Here is a 22238-nt window from a genome sequence, read left to right on the forward strand (position 1 = left end):
TTCTCCTTCCACCTCCCATTTTTATTCAATAGAAGCAATCTCTTTTTTCCTCTCTAAGAAATTGAACATTTCTAACTTTGATGTTCTGTAATGTCACTACATTGCACATCAGTGTACTTAACAGGCATTTTTAAAAATGAAGACTCAATCTTTCTTCACCTCTGGAAAATTCTCAACTATTGTCTTTATGAATATTGAAGAGAGCCTCAATTTTACTCTTTGTCTGGAATGCCTCCTAGATGTGTTTTTGACTTCCTCATAGTCCTTTCATTTCATACTCCCTTAATTAAAAAAAACTTTCCCTACTCAGTTCTTCTTTTCTGTTTCATTCTGAAAAAATGTTCTGAGGTTTCTCTTCAAATTTATTCTCTTTTCAATTGCTTTAATATTTCTTCTATTGAGCTTTTTAATATCAATGTACCATTTCATAATGTTTGTGGTTTTGTTTCACAAAAGATTTCTTTATATCTTTGAAGACTTTAAATGTACTCATTTAAACATCCCTTACTTGTTCTCTTGTTATTTCTTTGCTGTGAGTTATGTTTGTTGTCTATTATCTTGATGCAGACATTCTAGTATGTTTTGTCATTCTTGTCTGTGAGCTCATTTTCCTAGCACACTATCTTCTCTTTGAGCTTACTCATGTGTAACCTGGAATGTGGAGAAATCTCCACAATTTCCCCTTTTTCAGCTTTCCCTAGGGGGCTTTCACTGTCTCTGAGCAAGTTCTTAAATTTGTGTTTTGACTCTGGATTTTTCAGACTTGGAAAATATAACTAGGCCTCTGCAATCATGCCGATATAGATCCAAGATTCTGGAATCACATGTCTTGAGTAGGTGGTTTGCTTACCAGGTCCTGTTCTTTTACTGGAAGATCAACTTTGGTTTTCCACCACAGGAGTAAGATAGGTGATTCCACCTCTCATCCTCATATTGGTGTTAATGTACAGCCCCTATGGCTCTGTTTACTCCCAGGATCTGCTGCTTCTACCATGAGTTCCAGACTTCAGCTCAAAATCACTACAATTCTGGCGCCTGGGTATTTCTCCGTATACCCTTCATCCAGGCTATGTACATACAGATGAGTATAGTTTAATATATCTTATTTAGTATTTCTAGTTATTTAAGTGCAAGGTATGTACGTAATATGTCTTCTTGACTTAGAAATCTCCACAGTGTTCCCTAATGCAGACACAGGAAGAAATTACTTATGGGTACCTATACACAAATCTTAAAGCTGAATGTTTTTTCTCTGTATTAGCCACTAGGTAGTTTATGTACAATTCGTTGCTTCCAGCACCCATAGCTACAGAGTTCTGGTTGGCCTTCATTTATATGAGATTTTCCTTCTTTCTGATGCTCTCAACTATTAACTTTATACTTCTCCATTTTATGAATTTTTATAAAATTTCTCAATTCTTTTGTAGAATGAGGTGGCATATAAATACTCAAGTATTATTATCATTCTGTCTGTTTAGATCTGTTAACCATATAGGTCCTGACCTCAAGAAGTAGAATAACTGCATTCCTCTTTGAATATGTATGGACTGTGTAGTTCCTGGATTGAAGCTGCTGCTCAGTGAATGCTAACTGACTGAGGGAATCAAACACTGGGAGTACGACTCTTAACCATAAACCTTTACTTATCTTCCCTTTGCCTCTTATGTTTCAGCCAGACGAAGTCTAAGTTTGGCTGTTGAGGAGAGTGTCAATGCATGTGGACAGACATTCTCCTTTCTAGAGTAAACAAAAATCCCAGATTCACTATTGAATTCACTTAGCCTTCTTCCTCTTTTATATTTTTTGGAAAATTGATTTGTTCTTTGTCATTTATTCAAAAAAACATTTTTCAGAATATCCTTACATGCTCGAGCACTGTTGTAGGCCTCGAGGACACAAATATGATGAAGACATAGTCCTTGACTCAAGAACTTCTAGTTTGGTAGGTGGAGGGTCATTTGCTGGCAGATATTTTAAGTTCCATCGAGAAGCAGCAGTAGGCAGATATGGGCTACTCAGAAGCCTGAGAGGATGTACGTATGCATGGAGCTGGTGGAGGAAGACAACTATACTCGAGTCATTGTATAGGAAAAGGTCATATTGGGGTGTGATAAAGACCTTAAGGCAAGGAAGTCTTTGTGTTAGAAACTGGTTGGTACCAGGCCCTTGAATAGAGTTCACAATTCTGAAGGCAAGAGTTGAAAAGCTGATTCTAAGATTAAAGTCCAGAAATAGTTATGTTTGACAACTTCTAAAAGGCAAAAGTAGGGCATCAGAGGTCAGTAAGATGCCACAGGGCATGCAAAATAGAGGCTGGAGTGAAATCTATGAAATAGTAATGTAGGTATTACTGTCCTTTGTCTGGGCCTGACATCTTGGGTGATACATATTGTAATGGACTGAATGATATCTCAACAAAATCCATATATATTGAGGCAGGAACTTCCTGTTATCACTGTATTTGGAGACAGGACCTTTAAGGAGGTAATTAAAGTTAATTGAGGCCATAAGATTAGGGCCCTAATCCAATAAGATGTCTGTCTTTTTAAAGAAGAGGGTGAGACACCAAGGATGTGTAAACATAGGGGAAAACCATGAGAACATAGTGAGAAGGTGGCCACCTGCAAACCAAAGAGAAAGGCAGGAAACCAATCCTGTTGACAACTTGGTTTTGGATTTCAAGCCTTTATAATTGTGAGAAAAGTTTCTGTTGATTAAATCACTCTATCTGTGGTACTGTTTTAGCAGCATTAGTGGACTAATATACATACTCTTTCTTCTTAAAATAATTTTAATCTGCTTCTTACAGTGGGTTGTTAGTCTTTATATCATCTGTAACATTTTGTACTTAGCCAGTCTTTCCTATTGCTCACCAATATTCATCAAAATATATTTTTCCAAAAGGTTTTTTATACATCCTAGCAGATGGACACAGCATAGTCTGAGGGCAAGACCCCAGATGACATGGGACCCAGATTCTAGCTCTGCAAACATGGAAACATTTAATTGCTTATGACCTTCCTGCCCTCTTTGTTACATGAAGGGAACCTGTTACTTTCCATTTTATGTATTTATTATTTCTTGCTTTGCATTCCTATTCTCTGCTTTTTTTTTTTAATCTTTCTATTTTTTTTCCCTCCTCTTGACCCTCTAATATCTATTCGTGAGCTAAGGAGAAAATGTTATTTTCCAATCTAACACTACTTTGAAGTCTAGACAAATTGTCATTTGTCAGAGCAAGTAATTTAAATGATACTAAAATGCATCTATTTGGGGTTCTTAAAAAATGTCATTCTTTGACAGTTTTGTGAGGTCAGAAAAAACTCAGTGTATCGCTATTCAAGCCATGATAAAATTGAAAACTTCTGCCAAACCAAGAACACTTGTGCAGTGAAATAGTTCCTTTCCCCATTAAGCTAATTATTTTGCATTAATGGACTATTAATGAATTAAACACTGCATAGAAATTTATTTTTCTTTTTTCTGACCCAGAACAATAATCTGCTTCCCTGTAAATTGCATGTATTAGTTCCAGCTCTTACTCTGGATTTGGGCATAAAATGTGAAATCCCTCTTCTTCCTGACAATTCTTCCAATATCTGAAGATGATCACATGATATATCAAGTGTACCATCATGGAGCCCATATTTTTTTCACTTTGGCCAACAAATGTCATGAGAGACTTAATCATGTGCTTAGCTGAAAGTTAGATGACAATTCACTTTAATTAAACTCAAGTTAGTGAGATGTATGGGGCTCTAGAGAATAATGTCACAGTTCCTTAGCTGGCTCATATCTCACTCTCTGGCCCTTATCCATCCTCAGCTTGTTGACGTTTGCACAGGTACTCGTGCTTGTACTTCAAGGACATGAGGCTTGGATTTCCCATCCCTTAGGAGTAATTATTTCAAAATATTTCCCCTAAATATGCTAGGTGTTTCTACATTGTGGTGCCTCTGTATGTGTTGATCCTTCTACTCAGACTATCCTTCTCCTGTTTTACCATTATTCTCAAAATTCAGCCCAAATCTTGTGAAAAATATTCCTTGATTCCCACAGGCAGAGTTCATTGCCCTGTATTTTCTGCTCTGGACGCTTGGTTTATGTCCTCCTTTCCATTCTGTAATGTGACTTACATGTTTGTGAGGTTTTTGAGGGCAGGGACCATGTCTCTTTAAAAATACCGTATTCTCAGTGCTTAAAAACATTTATTGAGTAGGCCTTCAATAAATATCTGTGGGACACATGATGCCTGGAGAATGAATGCCTGCTCAGATAAAGCTTAAAAGCAAGAAATCTTTGGAAGACAACTAATCGGATTGAAAAAAAAACTACAGTAATGGAGGAGGTTGCCAGTAAGATGATTCTGTGCCTTGCAGAGAGTGTTCTAAAGGAAACTCCTTGAATTAGTCCCAAGGTGTATCATGGCCACGGCTATGTCTGCTGCAGTGTGGTCTCGTGGCGCATCAGCACTTACTCATGCATTGCCCTTCTGGGAAGTTCATACTTGACAAAACTTTGAGTTATACTGCCCTGAGTCACTGACCCCCAGGGTGGGAAGTCCCTGCTTCCTGTCCTCTAAGTATCAGCACATGTACCTGTATTATGGTAGCCCAGCTTGTGGTTCACTGTGGCTGGTACTGGGCTAACCATTTATTGTATTTTTTTATAAATTTATTTTTTATTGGTGTTCAATTTGCCAACATATAGAATAACACCCAGTGCTACCCATCAAGTGCCCCCCTCAGTGCCCATCCCCCAGTCACCCCCACCTCCTGCCCACCTCCCTTTCTACCACCTCTAGTTCGTTTCCCAGAGTTAGGAGTCTCTCATGTTCTGTCCCTCTTTCTGATATTTCCCACTCATTTTTCTCCTTTCCCCTTTATTCCCTGTCACTATTTTTTATATTCCCCAAATGAATGAGATCATATAATGTTTGTCCTTCTCTGATTGACTTATTTCACTCAGCATTTTTTTTTCTTAAACGCCCCTGTTCTTCAACATTTCTTCATGCTTGTTTTCTCTTCCATCATCATGATTTCCTCTCTTTCTTCCTCAAATGACTTTTCCCTCTTCTCTTTCACTTGCTCTTTCCCTTCCCTAAGGTCACAGCTTTCACTATCAAACTGAGGCATAATTTGGGATTTCAGTGCTCTAGATTTGTTCCAATTATGGTCATCCCCTGCCACCTCCTTGCCTAATTTACCCAAGCAAGTTATAGAAATATCGACAAGGAAGAGAGTTCCCTTTACTATAGCCAACTACATAAATGAAACAAAATCTAGACTTGTATAAATCAACACTTGTGTTCCAGAACGATGTTGTGGGCCCTGGGCAGATAAAGAAAAACTGATTTCCTTCCATCAAAGAACGTGATCAAAATCAGATAATCTGAGAGGTACCTAGATGGGGAGCATCACCCTGGGAGCAGCAGAGGCACAAATGAACCTTTCCGCCTTTTACCATCACATTCTTGCTCCTGCCTACCTGGCAGGCTTTGCGTGTAGGTGATAACAAATGCCCTCAGGTGGTGCAATGTGGAGACCAGGTGTTCCATATGGAAAACAGGGAGGCTGCTTTCCTTTCTCTCGCTGCTCTGGGACTGACTAGCAGTGCAGTTTGTGAAGGGAAGGAGTAGATTGTATTCAGGCAGAAAATTAAGAGCTATAGAAGAACATGTATACATGATCCAGAGCAACAGATCCTTAGAGATAGTGTGTTTGGGGTAGAGGTGCCATAAGATAACATGGGATGTAGGGCTGGGGAGGAGGAACTCTCTTTGAAACCAGAGAGGTGTCCATTGGCACTCCCTGACCTTGGGATGGAGTTAAACTGTCGCTCTATCATTTCAATTGTTACTCTGAAACATGTGGTATACACAGATATAGATATGACCTAACAACTCTAGGCTATTTGAAATGGAATCACAAAATAAATGGACACCATTTGAACATTTTTGAGATTTCAAAAATGAAGGTACTGGTGAGGATGAGGAACAATGAGAATGGGGATTTTTTTTTTTACATGATTGAGGAGAGTGTAAATTGGTACATTACTTTGCAGAGCATTTGACAACATTTGTTAAAATTGAATACTCATGCAGCCTTTGACCCAAATGTATCACTGCTAAGTTTATACCTTAAAGTAGGGGGTGGGCAGACTTTTTCTGTAAAAGACTAGAAAACAAATATTTTCAGCTTTGCAAACCAGACACTCTGTTACAACTAACTACTCAACTTCACCACTGTAGTGTGAAGGCACCCACAGACGTATATAAACAAATGAGCATGGCTGCATCCCAATAAAACTTTATTGACAAAAACAGGTGGAAGGCCGGATTTGGCCCACAGGCATGGTTTCTGACTCCTGCCCTTAAGAAACAACCATGTACACAAAGATAAATGCACAAGAATGTTCTTAAGAGCATTGTTGGTAATAGAAAAAATTAGAAACAGCCTAAAGTCCATCACTAGAAAAATGAACAAATGAAGAGTTATATATATGTATGTGCAATCAAATGCTATAATAGAAAAAAATGAACAAGAACACCATCATTGTTGATGAATCTCACATGTTTAAATAAGGATGCAGACAGAATTACACTATTTAAAGTTTTAAATATACAAAGCAATTAGACATTGTTTTGAGATACATACATGTAATAAAAATACAAGACCATTTTGAGGAAGACAAACACCAAATTCAGGGTAATGATAACCTATATGGAGAGTAAGGTAGTGGGGGAGGGTGTGGGGGGATATGTTGGAGACTTAAATTGCAATTTAATGCTTTATTTCTTAAGCTCTCGGAGGATACACAAATGTGTAAATGAGTGCTTATACTATATCCTAGACTTTTTTGTATGCCTCAAATATTTTATGATTGAAAAAAATTCTAGGGCTTTTAATTTCGAATGCCTTTGCATTGGACTGTAGCTTTTGACCCATTATTGATATGCAGCTGCAATTACCTTGTATCTTACTGTCACATTCAATGGTGCGGCCCACATATTCCATCCCTGGGGTCTGTTTGATTGCACATTTTTAACATAAAAACATTTGTGCTGGACAATGAAAATGCTTTCAAGAGCTTTGGTCTTTCAGTGACACTGATTTGTGATTGGAACAGGTTGCTATGGAAAAATTGCTGGCTGAGGGGAGAAAGGGTTTTTAGGATTTTGTTTTTTCATTTATTCTTCTTTAGATACTTTACCGTGACTTCAGTTTTTCTGCCTAGATTCCATGGTTTCATTGTTCTGTGTTTTTCTCTTTGAACATTCTAGTAAGAGATTCACCAACAGTCTTTGTCCTTCATTTCACATCTTAGCCGGATGAGTTTAGGTTCACCAAGTCCTCCAGGTTAGGTGACTTTCTTGTTCTCCAGAGAGGATGAGACAAATTGGAAATGCCTTCTACATGGGGAATTGATTAAGTTCAGACTTTTCCCACATTGGAAAGATGCTGATTTGGATTCATAGTCATGATATGAGTCAGCCGCAGCTGGGAACATATTGTCCACTTACAGTGAGCTGTTCCATACTTGGGGAAGGTGACAGACTCTCAGGGCAGGAGAGAGAAGTATTGGATTTGTTTTAGCATTTAGGAATTTTTTCCATGAAGACATGCCTTGGACTACCACTCACTTTTGCATGGCCCTAAGGCACAGCTGTCTGGGAAGGATTCTTGTTTTTGTCCCTACTGGGCACATAAGACAAATGGTCTTTGAACTTGATAGAACTGAAATATCCAGGAGAAATTCTAGCCAACTGATTGTTGACCTAGAAGCAAACACCATCAGGGCATCTCTGATATAGCAGCTATACAGGCAGGGTTGAATTACCACAGAGACGGGAAGAATATATTTTGTATGGTTGTTGCGCTAAAACAGTGAGAATTAATTTCAGTGTGAATCGGCTAGTGTTTATCCAACACACTGCATTCTATTTTCTCCACAGCTGTTCACTGCCATACATTTCTGATCCAAAATACAAAGTTGTCCAAAAACTGTGGAACACACTGACCTGATCTTCTCACTGGGGAAATATCTTTACAGGAAAGATGAGATTATTAGAAAAAGGCTTTTGTGGGAAATTAAATATTTCTGGATTTATAGGGAAAATTAGTTTCCTACCTCTCTCGATGGCAATTTATCTTCATTATTAAAATCTGAGACTAACCAATGTGTTTTCCAACAAATGTAACTTTGATAGTCAAAGAATTTAATAGGGCTCTTAAAAACTGAAATGGCAGCAAATACTGATTTATAAATTATGAGTAATGAGAATGAGGGTCACCAATATGGAATATAAAGTATAAACATTTGAACTGGTGATACATTGAGTAAAGAGGTCTAGAAAAGTCTCAGCAACTCCTAACAAGGCATATTTAGGGCAGCCCGGGTGGCTCAGCAGTTTAGTACCGACTTCAGCCCAGGGCGTGACCCCGGGGTCCCAGGATCAAGTCCCACCTCGGGCTCCCTGCATGGAGCCTGCTTCTCCCTCTGCTTGTGTCTCTAGAGCCTCTCTCTCTCTCTCTCTCTCTGTCTGTCATGAATACATAAATAAAATATTTTTTAAAAAGCATATTTAAAAGACATTAAGAAAGAGGGACGCCCGGGTGGCTCAGCAGTTGAGCATCTGCCTTTGGCCCAGGGCGTGATCCTGGAGGCCCCGGGATCGAGTCCCACGTCGGGCTCCCTGCATGGCGCCTGTTTCTCCTTCTGCCTGTGTCTCTGCCTCTCTCTCTCTCATGAATAAATAAATAAAATCTTAAAAAAAATAATAAAAAGAAATGGGGAGGAGAGTGGGGGATGGAGTGACTGGGTGATGGGCACTGAGGAGGGCCCTTGATGGGATGAGCCCTGGGTGTTATACGTTGGCAAATTTAATTTAAATAAAAATTTTTTAAATGTTTAGTTACTTTCAGATGTACATGATAACTAAAATGTGCTATTAAAATATTGCTTCCTTAGATTCCTTATGTTAAGGTACATATAAAAAAGTAAAAATTACCACAACAATGCACTATTCCGAGAAATGGTCACCTCTTAGAAGGAGAAAGAGTATAATGTATATAATGTATTGATTAAGAGCCTAATGTTTGTAGCTAGGTTCTAACCTCTATAGATGCCACCATGGCAGTTTCTCTGTGAGATTTATTTTTTGCATCTGTAAAGAACAGATTAAAATAATCACTTCATAGATTTGTTGTAAGGACTTAATAAGATAATATGAAACAGTGTAATTCCTGGCACTGCCAATCAACACTCAATTAATACCTATTATGATTACATTATATAATTGTAATGTCACATTTCTTACTAATAGTACTAAGGTAGACAATTCAGTTCTTAATTGAAAGAGCACAGAATCTGAATTAATGAGATCTGAATTAGGGAAGTTTTTCTCTAGAAAGTTTGTCTTTTTAGATCTCCAAAGACAATGTTTTAATTAATGTTAAAGCATTTTAAAGTAGCTACTGTGTGCGGACAGCTATGAAATATTGCAGAGGAAGAAACACAAGAACAGGGACTTCCATAGTCTTACATTATTCCTTTGAATGTTGTATACCTTTTAAAAGGTCAAGGTTATGCTTGTTGAGAACATTTAAGCTATAAACTGTGCTTCTGAGTATTACAAATAGCCAATGCCATAGGAGAATTAAAGTTTATTAGCTAAATTATATTGTAGAAAGATATTTGGAGTAATAGTGTGGAGATTAGCATTTTCTTATTTTTCTTTGTTACAAGAAATTTTATGTTTCTCGGTTGATTGGGTTTGATTTTGGCTTCCCAGTTGGTTGACCACAAAACTCTAGAGGATGTATGATTGGAAGGAGGAGCAGAAATAATTTTGGTGGAAATTGGAGCTACTCTTCGGGTGGAGGTGAGGTCTATGGGAATTTATTTCTTAGTTGGGAAGGAGGGTCAAGAGGAAATACACTGCCCTCTGCATAGTTGTCAGCCCCTTAAAGAGAAAAAAAAGGCTCCGACAGAGGTGGTACTGAGTCGCGTCCATATACTGAAAAGGATGAGAATAGGAGAAGTGGGAGGAGAAAAATGACCAATTCCATATGACAACTGGGAAGTTTTCAGGGGACTTATCTTTTACTATGGTCTAAGAAACTCATGCATTGTGTATAAAACAAAAAACTGTATTTCACGGTGGTGGTATTCAGACCGTGTGAGACTTAATATGATTCGGCTATTGTTGATGCGCTGCTATAAACATGGTGTGTGTGTCCCTTTGAATCAGGATTTTTGGTTAAATACCTAGTAGTACAGTTTCTGGGCCATAGGGTAGCCCTATTTTCAACTTTCTGAGGACCCTCCACACTGTTCTCCAGAGTGGCTGCATCAGCTTGCATTCCCACCAACAGCATAAGAGGGCCCCCCTCTCTCCACATCCTCCCTAACACCTGTTGTTCCTTGTGGTGTTGATTTTATCCATTCTGATGGGTGTGAGGTGATACCTGACTGTAGTTTTGATTTGTATTTCCCTGATGATGAGGGTTGTGGACACACTTTTCATGTCTCTTAGCCATCTGTATGTCTTTGAAAAGTGTCTGTGTCTTCTGCTCACTTTTTAACTGAGTTATTTGTTTTTTGGGTGTTCAGTTTGGTAAGTTATTTATTTTGGATTTTAACCCTTTATCAGTTATGTCAATTTCAAACATCTTCTCCCTTCTATAGGTTGCGGTATAGTTTTGTTGATTCTTTCCTTTGCTGTGCAGAAGCTTTTTATCTTGACAAAGTCCCAATAGTTCATTTTTGCTTTTGTTTCCCTCACCTTAGGAGACTTACTGGTAGGAAGTTGCTAAGGCCAATGTCAAAGGAGTTCTTGCCTGTGTTCTTTTCTAGGATTTTTATGGTTTTAGGCCTCAGATTTAGACCTTTAATCCATTTTTGTTTTTTTTGTTTTTTATTTTTTTTTTATTTATGGTAGTCACACACAGAGAGAGAGAGAGGCAGAGACATAGGCAGAGGGAAAAGCAGGCTCTATGCACCGGGAACCCGATGTGGGATTCGATCCGGGGTCTCCAGGATCACTCCCTGGGCCAAAGGCAGGCACCAAACCGCTGCGCCACCCAGGGATCCCTCCATTTTGAATTTAGTTTTGTGTTGGTGTAAGAAAGTCGTCCAGTTTCATTCTTCTGTTTGTTGCTGTTCTGTTTTCCCAACATCATTTGTTGAAGAGATTTTTATCCATTGAATTTTCTCTCCTGCTTTGTCAAAGATTAATCGAGCATATAGTAATGGATTTATTTCTGAATTTTCTGTTCTATTGATTCATGTGTCTATTTTTGTGCTGTACCATACTGTCTTGAGGACTACAGCTTTGTAATATGACTTGAAGTCCAGTATTGTGATGCCTTCAGCTTTGCTTTTCTTTTCCAAGATGGCTTTGGCTCTTTGGGGTCTTTTGTGGTTCCATACAAATTGTAGGATTGTTTGTTCTAGCCCTTTATAAACCTTCTGCCAAAAAAAAAAAAATTATAAGTACAAGCAATTGGAAAAGCCATATCATTTTCTCCTGGAAACTTCATTGTGCTTATTACCAACTTTCAACTAATCTCTTCCTTTCATTAAGATAGAAGTTTAAGAAATGATTAAGTAGAAACAATAAAAAAGAAAGATAGACAACATGAAAGTGCTTTAAAATCCATAGTTCTACACATGTGCAAATTAACATTGTGGAGAACTTCAGTGCAAGACCAGCACTTAACTTCATAAACATTTGTCATTTGTGATGTTGGCAGTACTTTGTCAAGGTTCATTTGAGGATCTGGTGTTTTTTTAGAGCAGCTGGTGGCATAAATTCTGTGCCTATTTTGTTGTGAAAGAAACTAAAGCACAAAGGAAATCGAATTAGGTTGACAAGATCTCACCAATGGATGATTAGAATTGGCAATTCCAGATGGGTAAGTTATTCTCACTAACTCTTAAAAATTTAGTTCTTCTTACATACATGTGTGTTATGTGACATCACAGTCTCTTCAGAGAGTTTCTTCTCCTTCACTCTCAGTCCATTTGGTTCAAGTGGGGCTCACACCAGGTAACTCTAGGGTTGGGGATATATTTCAGATCAGATTAATGACTGAACCACTTGTCCTTGGTCATAGTGATTGGTTCAGAGTTGGTCAGAGGGTCTACAGTAAGCTAATGCTATCTAAATGGGCTTCCTAAACTGGTTTATATATTTTCCATCTTTTTACAGAAACCCTGAGAATAAAACAGATACTGAGGAAAACAGGGCTGTGAAACAGAGAGAAACACAGTGTCCTAATGATATCATGTAAGACCCTGGATCCAACTATTCCAAAGCCAAATTCAGCTCTTACATTCTTAGTTCTATGTGTCAACAATTTCATTTTTGTGGTTAATTTATTTTGAAGTTGGTGTCTGTCATTTCCAACAAAAATACTCTCCTGTATTTGTTTTCCTCTCTTCTTCTACCTTTCCTTTTTCATTTTCCTTCCCTTTCCTTTTTATCCTTTCTTCTCTTCCTTTCCCCCTTACTTAAAGGTCCTCAAAAGAAACTGTAGCAAAAAGGATCAGGCCATTCAAGGCATTGAAAACTAGGATAAATGTTGGACTTGATCATGTATAGCCTAAAGCTTTTATATTTTGGAAATAAATAGCATGACAAGAGTTGTACATTAGGGTGATTACTCTGGTAGAAGTGCACAGTAAACATTCATGAAGGAAGAGAATTACATACATGAAGAGCCATCAGGGTGTTGTCCAACTTACAAGGAAGAGTCCTTGTCGTGGAGTGTTAATCTACTGGAATAGGGATATAGGGATAAGGAGAGTTGAAGATGATCCTGAAATTTTGAGTATATAATCACTAGGACTTCAGTGCAACAAAGGATTATTGTAAATAGGGAAATGGCAGGGGAGGTGAACTCATTGAAAGTTGAGTTTTGTTCTTGCTGAATCTGAGTGCAGGCTTGAAGAAACAGGTTTGGAATTCAGACACTTCATTGCTGAAAATACCAACTTGGACATCCTCCAGTTCAAAGTGATCCTAGACATTGTGGGCTAACAGAGAATGTTTTAGACAGTAGAATGTATTTCACAAAAAGAAGCATCACTGGAGCCTAATATATAGTCACAAATGTTAGCTGTTATTATTGTTGAAGAGTGAGTAATAGTAGGGTGCTTTATTAACGTGGTACTGAATTAACCAGGGGACAGAATGGAGATGCAAAAGGGGTGCAGTTGTCAAAGCTGCACAGAAAGTGGAACATGCACACTTGCTGTTACTTTGATAGCACAAACTGCTCTGCCATGAATAAAGGACACCTGCAGTGTTGCAGATGTAGTACAATGCAGCCAAGACACCAGGAAAAGCAACAGCCTATTTTAAAGACTGTTTTTAACCAGCGTCAGGGATCTGAGTAATGACTCCATCACATGTGATCATGACTCTCACTTATCAGATGGGAATGCTAATCTCATGAGACTTTTTTAAGTGAGAAAAGTTCAGAATACCCACAATTGAGGCAAATACGAATCATTTTCAGTGTTATGTCATTCTCAAATAAAAATATTAAATGATATTAAGTATTGTATAGTAAGCATCAGAAATTAAAATTTTATTAACAAATGACTATCAAATGCTGGCAAACAGTTTTTCCTAAGCTGATTACCATAAAAAAATGTCTTTTGTGAAGCTAGGTTACTAAAATGATTTTTATGAGAATGTAATGCCTTATGGAATTGATCCCTGAGCCCAGGTACTCTTAACACTAAAGCAAAAAAGTTTTATTATTCTACAGAATGTTGGACTAAATGTACCAAGAGTCAAGTCCTGAGTCCATACATGGTGCACATAAATCAGTAATGAGTGAGTTATTGTGTTCATATAGAAGTTAAATATGTTTAGGAAGGAAGATGTAACCAAGTAAGATAGAATCTACGTAGACAATAACAGAATTTAAAGATTTACTTTCCATTGGTTGGAGTCTCTTAGGTCAACCTCTTAAATTACTTTTAAGATAGGAATGCTGTGCCCCAGGCCAGAAACACTAAAATGTTTAGGTATTACTTCCATTCCTAGATGTCCTGTCATAAAATTCTAATACCAGCTTTGTATTCATTAATTATAGAAATGATATGGACTGAATTTTGTCCTCCATCTCCACCACCAAATTCATATGTTGAAATCCTAACCCCCAATATGTCAGAGGGTGATAGTCTTTGGAGACTGAGTCTTTAAAGAGGTAATTAAGTTAAAATGAGGTCATTAGAGTGGGCCTAAACCCAATATGACCAGTGTCCTTATGAGAAGAGGAGGATAGGACACAGACGCACACAGAGGGAAGACCATGTGAAGACACAGGGAAAAGGCCACATCTGCCAGCCAAAGAGAAACCCACCCTACTGACACCTTGATCTTTGACTTCTAACCTCCAGAATTGTGAGAAAATAAACTTCTTTTGTCTAAGCCACCCACTCTGTGGTACTATGTTATATATAACAGCCCTAGCAAACTAGTACAAAAAAGTATGATTTTGAGCTTTCACTCCAAGTATCAAACTCTTGATTATAACGAGATAATTAAACAACCAGAAAACAAGCCTTCTGATTCTCAGGTAATTTTTAGTGATTTCCTCCTTCTCAATTTGCAATTGCTTTGGCAAAGGGAAGTTTGATGTCCATTTATTGGCTTGTAAATTAGTCCATTCTGGTTTTTCCCAGCAACGACCTTGAGGCAGGAATCAGTTTGTTCCTTATCCACCCCCCAAAAAAAAATCACTTTGTAAAACATAAATATACATTGTAGTGTACATTGGGTTAACTTCCCTGGTTGGCAACTCTCTGTGCTTTATGACCAGACTTGATTGCTGGGAGAAACAGGCACTATCTTCGTGATTCCCTGGGAGACAACAACCGGGATCTCATGCCTGGAACTCTTGACCGCTGCCCTGTGTGCCTCTTTCCTTGGCTACTTTTTGACCTATAGCCTTTCACGAGAATTAGAACCATGAGTCTAATGGTCTTGCTGAGTTTGAGTCTTCTGGCAAAGTACTAAACCTGAGGGTGGTCTTGAGGAAACTTGAACTTGAATTTGGGGCCAGAGATGGTCTTTAGGAGCTGCTATCCCCCTTCCTGCCTTGCATTAAGTGTCAGTAATGCAGGTGGTCTTGTGTACTCCCGACCTTGGCACTTTTTTCTCTCTCTGAGCCAAGGCCCATCTGTGGAGTAGCTGGTGGTGGGCGATAGGGAAAGCCACACCTATTGTTCTTCCCTCCAGGGCTTCTGCAAGTTGTAAGGGGAGGGAGCTAGAGGTCTACTGAGTTCTTTCCTTGTGGGCCTGGAACACGGGGAGATACACAACGAGACACCCTGATCCCCCTTGTTTATAGAACCTCATACCTGCTATTACTTGTGATGGCAGGGAGGTGACGGCGGCTACCTAGGGGGCTGGTGGGGTCGAGGGCATGACGTTCAAATCAGGAAGCAGAAAAAGGAGGGAATGGTATTTCAATAATTTTCATTTTATGTTTTCTTTTATCCCCATCCTTAAACTCAATTCTGTTTTTGGTATCTCACAGTCCTCTTTCAAGTGAGGTATATTAGACAGCTTTATCACAAAAGGCTGGATACCTTAAATCAGGTTTTCAATTTGTGAAACAAGTGAATCTCTTTAGAGGAGTTTTGGGGGTTTATTTTTTAAATGAAAACCTACTATACTGTGCTCGATGAGTGGCTAGCAATGGGAATTCTTGGAGTGAATTAATTCAGATTTGAATATATGGTTGACTTCCATAGTTGCAGGTATATTCTATGTTGTACACATGTTGTGGTTATGTTTTTATAAAGTTGCCACTTACACTGAATTAGTGACTACGGAACCATTGCCTGTAGGGAAGATACATGGCTAGGTTCCTGCAAACCTCTGGTCACCGCATTTTGTCAGCTGATCAGTAGACAGCCTTACTTCATGCATGCTTCTGTATAAAGACACCTTTTTTAATAAATTGTTGATTCAGTAACTCTGTACTTATGGCCAGTAACACCATTACGTATGCCTCAGAGCAGCTTATCTAACACGTTTATTTTCTCTCCAAAGCACATCACAGCCTTTTTGTACTCGGGAAACTAGACAGCATTTTGACACTATTCTTGGGGCCCTTTTAAGTAGTAAACTCACCAACACGAAGTTCAAAACTGTGAAAACTGTACACTAAATAGATCACGAGAAGGATACCACCTTACAGTCTGAGGGCTGAAACAGAAGACCGACCGTTGCCTTGTTTGACCTCAGCTGGGAACTTGCACATGGGGGCAACTCAGATTTTTTGCACTCTGTGCACACCCACTAAGGACCACAAAAGTGCTGCGAGTATTGATTTGGGGCCTCCACATTTTAGCAAGTAGGCAAATCCACAAATAATGAGAATTGACTGTATCATTGGAGGAAAATGCTGATTGCCATGAAATATCTTTAAAAGGAAATTGGTATTTTGGTTATGACGTTCACAGTCTCTGTAAGAAACAAGAGCTTCTTACCTTTTTCCCCATCTTTCCAAAAGGAACAAGGCTGGAATCTCTGCGCCTTTGACCTATTTAATGTGTCAGATGTGTGCTATGGGAAGTTTACCAGTCTTTGTGAGGAATTTGGTGTGTCTGCCAGGTGGCATTCTGTCCTGGAGGATGTGAGGACAGGGGTAGAATAGGAATGAACAGGGTGGTGTCTAGGTACTATTGACAAAAAAAAAAAAAAAAAGAATCTATCTTGGATAGATTATGAGGAAGGTAGTAGGATGGGAACCCCTCCAGTGATGGCCTAGTCCAGACTGCGTTTCAGCCACTGTAAGGCATTGGCAGTAGGCCTCCACTCTTTTTGTTCCCCAGTAAATACTGTTTCTTCATATTTGTTATAGAGATGCCATCGTCCCTGTTAATTGTTCCATCAAAAACTTCTGAGTCCATGACCTCCAGGCTGCTGACGGCAGTGGATGGGGCCTTCAGTCAGGAAAGCAACCGTGGCAGCCAGTCCTCATGGAAGGCTTTTGGCACTCGAAGTTCTGCTCTAAGTCCTTTAGGTGTTTAAGGCATCTCATCCTTACCATGGGCCTTTGAGGTCGGAAATAGTATCACTCCCAGTTTGTGGATGAAAAGCACGAGGCACAGGTTAGGTAATTTGCTCTAGAAGACCTACATAGAGTAAGTGACAGATTTAAGACTCAAGCAAGGCCATCTGCTTACGGAGCCAATACTCTTCTATGTTCTTTCTCAAGGAAGAAGCAAACTTAGAAAAATTTTAAGTTCAAATTTGTCTGGATGCTAAGATTATGCAGCTTTTAGTTCAATTTAAAAAAACCTAATCTATTACGAAATAAAACGAAAATAGGATGCAGGTACTGACAATATCCCACAGTGTAGATTTGGGTAGTTTGGGTTTCTAAGATAATGACGCAGTAGCATTCAGTAACATGACGACCCTCTTGTGCAGCAGTGGGGAGAGGATGCAAGGATGTGTTTGCGAAGGTCTTTGTATCATAGGCGAGGAGTATGGACAAAGGAATGGAGCGTCCAGTGAGGCAGAGAGTGAGGGTCAAGAGCCTGGTACCCTGGGGGAGGATGGCCAGAGAGTAGTGCTACTACGGGAACTCAGAGGCTACAGCCAGGGCGACTGGTAATCCAAGAAGGGCTGGACAGACACGAGGCCAGGGGAACCCCTGGGGGAATGCTGAACCAGAGAGAAGTCAGGAGGCAGGGGGTAGAGGTGGAGATTAGATTACAGGGGCGAGAGGGGGCAGCCAGAAATGGGTGCAGAAGTCAGCACGAGGAGCATTCCAAAAGGGACGACTAAGAAGTCAAGCATCAGAGGTCGATCTAGGCCAGTTTGTCTGCAACAGGCAGCTGGGTTGGAGCCCCAGACTGGGGGCCCAGGGAGCCCTCGAGGGTGTGGAGGAGAGGCGGTAGGACGGGAGGAGAGGCCGATGGGGCGCAGGGATGGGAGCAGAGAAGCCAGAAGTGTGCCCTTTACACATTTCTGGATAGACTTGGGGACCTGGGCAGAGATGGCCCTTTGCTTGGGGGACACAGATGGTCCTTCAGTTACCCAAGGGTCCTACTTTAGAGTTCACGTGGTTGCTTTATCTTTAACCAGAGCTATGTCTTCCAAAACTTCGTTGCTGTCTGGGGGGAGGAAGGATGTTTAATGTTTCTTTCCCCTGTACGCAGGAAGATAGCTGGGCCTTACTTGGACACTCGTTCCCTGTGTAAAAGATGGTTTTGGCAGGGGAGAATGGGGCAAGTGTTGAGAGCTCGGTGGGGGGACTTTGTATTTGAAAAGGAGAGTAGGAATGCTCATTACTTTATGCCGGGGAGGAGGTCATAAAAAGGATCAAAAAGGCCTGAACACTTCAACTTTGATTCATCCGCTCGGTGAGTTGTGGTGGAGCACAGTGACCCAGCGCAGGGTCCTGCTACCCGTGGGGGTTACTCTAGCACGAAAGAGGATGGACCCCTGGACTCCTGAGGCTACGTTAACTTCTCTTCTTAAGGTTCTCTCCTTAATTTTTGGCGTCCTTTAAAACTGAAAACCTCGATGTGCGGGAGTGTAACTTCTAAGCTCTGTTGTAATGTCATCAGGGTGATAGTAAGATTTTTTTCCCCCTTAATTACATAAGACCCTCTCCCCTGAAGGTGAAGGATACTATTCTTCTGAAGGGGCATTACTATTGCCCGTTATCTTGTAAAGATATTGATCCTGGAGTAGGAACAGACAGAGAAGTAGACCCTGGACCACAGGGGAGGAGAACCCGTTCTCTGGGGGCCTCAGGCAAGTCTGGTGTCTAAGAATATGTCTATTGAGGGTTCCATGGAAGCAGCTCTCAGGTGAGTCAGGGACACCTGGCTGGGCCTGGAGCTGCTGGCTTTGAAAGAAGCCATGGCTAATAGGATTGTGATTTACTTTCTTTGCCATATTCCAGTGACTTTTCTATGCACCTGGAGTAGAAAATTGGCCAGAAGTTGTCTCTTGGTCTCTGCTGTCTCTGCAGGGGATTAGGGGGATTTATCATCGTGCATTTGGGGTACAGAGTGAGGGCGGCATGGCAATGGCTGCTGTACTGGGTTGAACAACACCCCTTCCCCAAATTCATGTCATCCCCAGAAGCTCAGAATAGGACTTCATTTGGAAATAGGGCAATTGTGGTTGTGATTAGTTAAGATGGTCACACTCCTTAATCCAGTATGACTGGTGCAGAGACAGAAGAGAACAGTGTGGAAGACAAAGATGAGGCAAAGCCTAGCGTGATGTGCCGATGAGCCGTGCGGCACCAGGATTGCCAGCAGCCTCCAGAAACTAGGAAGAGGCAAGATGGGTTTCCGTCCTAGAGACTCCAGAGAAAGCCTGGCCCTCCGGAGTCCGTGGTCTCGCCCTCTAGCCTCTGCAACCGTGAGCGTCCACGTCTGTTGTTCCAGCCACCTGGTTTGTGGCCCTTGGCTGTGGCAGCTGCAGGAAACTGCTACAGATGCCTATTCGCACGTGCCCGGAACCTATCATGGAATTGACAGAAAGGGAACTGTGTTCTCTTAGGATGTACATCTTTACATTTTTGAAAAAAGGGATGGACCTAACAATCGTAGTCTACATTTTGAATGTAATCTTTGCAGGAATAATCTTACCTCAACCAGGTGTGAGCTTACCCCACACACACTTCAATTTTTATTCCATCGGGATGGCGGAAACTTAGTCAAGCTTCCCTCGTGCCCTCACCTTCCAGAACGGACAGCTACACTTCAAAGTACGTGTGTGGTGAGTTCTACGGTGCGTCTGCCTGGGCAGCGGCTTCCCCCGGGAGCGCCCATCCTCTGCCCTGGGTCTCAGGCCTCGGTCTCTGTGGGTCAACGCTGAGATTGTCCTATTCCTTCTCTCCTGGCCCTCCAGGTCCCTGGGTGTCCTCGGCTAAGTTCAAACCACGCTGGGGTACGGAGGGCTCGGAGGTGGTGTCGGGGGGCCTATTTCTTATACTCAGTAGACAATTTCTCTCTTTCTGTGTTTGGGCATTAGCTTGGAATAATTCTTTTTATATCTGCTTTCTGTTGTCACCTCTGAGCCACGCAGTAATGACCACAGCCTGGCTGCTCTGAGTGTAAGGTGGGGAAGGGGAAAGTGGGGAAATTTTGGGAAATTGTCAGTTAGTTTTCAAAAATGCTGTATGTCTACATTTCTATTCTAGAAAAATAGTTACTAAAACTATTCCCCCCCCCCAAAAAAAAATCCTACAGAAGTATTCTTTCTTTTCTAGGTGGCCGTCTCCTGCTCCTCCTACCCACCCGCCTCAATCATGCTTTGGGTCTCCATCCAGAACGTGTTCTTCGAGGACAGTAACTCCCACAGGGAAAGCAGCATCTGGCCATGTGGGTGATCTATTCTCCAGCCTCTCGAAGTTGTGTAGGTAAGTCTGGCTAAGTTACTGCCTCCCTCATCTGGGGGTTGCTGCTTATTCCCCCAGGAAGTTCTCTGTCCTTCCAAGACAGTCCTTTTGTCTCCAGGTTGCTCAACCACCTGCACTGACTGGCACAAGGTCCCACCGGGATAAACCTCTGTTGGGCTTCACACAAATCAGCTACTAAGCAGCTCCCTGCTTAAGGCTGGAGGTAGTGTGGGCTGGCTCCTGTCTCACAACTGTAGGCACAGCTTGCTTCACCTGAGAGAAGGCAAGGAAAAGTCTGGGAGCCACTGTCATCTGGCTTGAGGGGGAAGACCGGCTAAGGCCACCAAGGTCTTTTCAGGCCCTGCGTGACTCCTCTCAGGAGCCTCTCTGGTTTCTGAGATCGTCTAAGTCCTCCCCAGCTTCTAGATGAGTAGCTGTGGGTTCTCTATGAGTGCAGTCTACCGTGCAATGTCAGTCTTTCCCCCAGGTAAAGAAACATGAGCGGTGCAGGTGCCCTTAAGCCCTTAGAAATTCTGGGACTGAGCGATACCCTCCAGATGGGTTTTGCGGACTAATCAGATATGGGAAGTTAGGAAAGCTGTAGGTGAGAATCTCTCACATCAGAGAAAATATGGAGCTTGGACCGTTGGGGGCAATGGGTGTGGATGAGAAAGACTGTAGTCATTTTGTCCTTGACCCAGATGGCAATATGCTCTCTTAATAAAGGTTTACAGGTCATGGGCTAACCATGTAAGGGGTTAGCTAACAGAAGAAACCAGGAAGGCGTCTGAACAGATTTACCAGCTGTTGGGGCCAATGCGTAGTTGTAGCGTCAGAATTCCGTCCACCTGAAACTTGACCGCTCCAGGATTGCTCCGTAATTCCTTGATTTATTTTCTTTAGGGGATCCCTTTTTTAGATACCAGATACTTTCCTAAACGATAGTGTATCTCATTCGTACTAAGTGAACTAAAAAAAAGCATTTGTGTTCTCACTTGAATCCGAGTTAAAAAGGCAGGCTGCCTTCCGGGGGCGGGGGAAGCCGGGAGCATGGTAAAGGAGCAAGAATCAAGGACAGGGCGTCATGGCGACGGAGGGAGAAGGTGGGGTTCCTCACATACCTGCTTGCACACCTTTCTTTCCATAAATCCCATTTCTCAAGTCTTAAATGGTTGGTGGTTTGATTTTTAAGAGGCAAAAAAGTTGTGATACTAAGCAGTCCGAGGTATTCTAGGCATGTCGGAGTTGGCCCAGCCCCAGGACAGAACCGTCTACCTTACGTGACATGTGACATCGCCCGGTTGGGGCAAGTCCTAATCAACTGCTATATGATCTTCCTACTTATTCAGGAGTATGGGGTTTCCTTCACTTGATTTTAGGGCTTAACAGAAGGATAGAATCCAGGGACTGGAGTCAAGAGGGCTTGGCTTCCTTGGCTGTGTTGGCTGCATTGTCGGTGAAGTAGTTGACTTTTAGCTCGCATGGGTATGCTACCTTGGGGTCCTACAAACCAGATACTGATATTTCAAAATTCCCTGTAAGAGGATTTTTTTCATTACACCAAATATGTGAGAGGAAACATTCACCTGAAGTATTAAAACAAAAAATCTTAGGGATCCCTGGGTGGCGCAGCGGTTTGGCGCCTGCCTTTGGCCCAGGGCGCGATCCTGGAGACCCGGGATCGAATCCCACGTCGGGCTCCCGGTGCATGGAGCCTGCTTCTCCCTCTGCCTGTGTCTCTGCCTCTCTCTCTCTGTGACTATCATGAATAAATAAAAAAAATAAAATAAAATAAAACAAAAAATCTTAAAAGGGGGGAGCAGGTTTTCGTGTAATGGG

At 41.2% G+C, this 22238-nt stretch overlaps 1 long non-coding RNA gene across 1 annotated transcript in view; it reads left to right on the top strand.

Moving 5' to 3' along the window:
• Positions 1–22238, top strand: part of LOC125754721 (uncharacterized) — a 75067-nt gene that overhangs the window by 42990 nt on the left and 9839 nt on the right. Inside the window, exons 5-6 of the long non-coding RNA XR_007409506.1 lie at positions 19636–19777; positions 20271–20420. This is a non-coding gene — a long non-coding RNA (uncharacterized LOC125754721). The remainder of the gene's footprint in view (positions 1–19635; positions 19778–20270; positions 20421–22238) is intronic.

The sequence above is a fragment of the Canis lupus genome, chromosome 3 (genome assembly GCF_003254725.2).
Source record: "Canis lupus dingo isolate Sandy chromosome 3, ASM325472v2, whole genome shotgun sequence".
Taxonomy (NCBI): domain Eukaryota; kingdom Metazoa; phylum Chordata; class Mammalia; order Carnivora; family Canidae; genus Canis; species Canis lupus.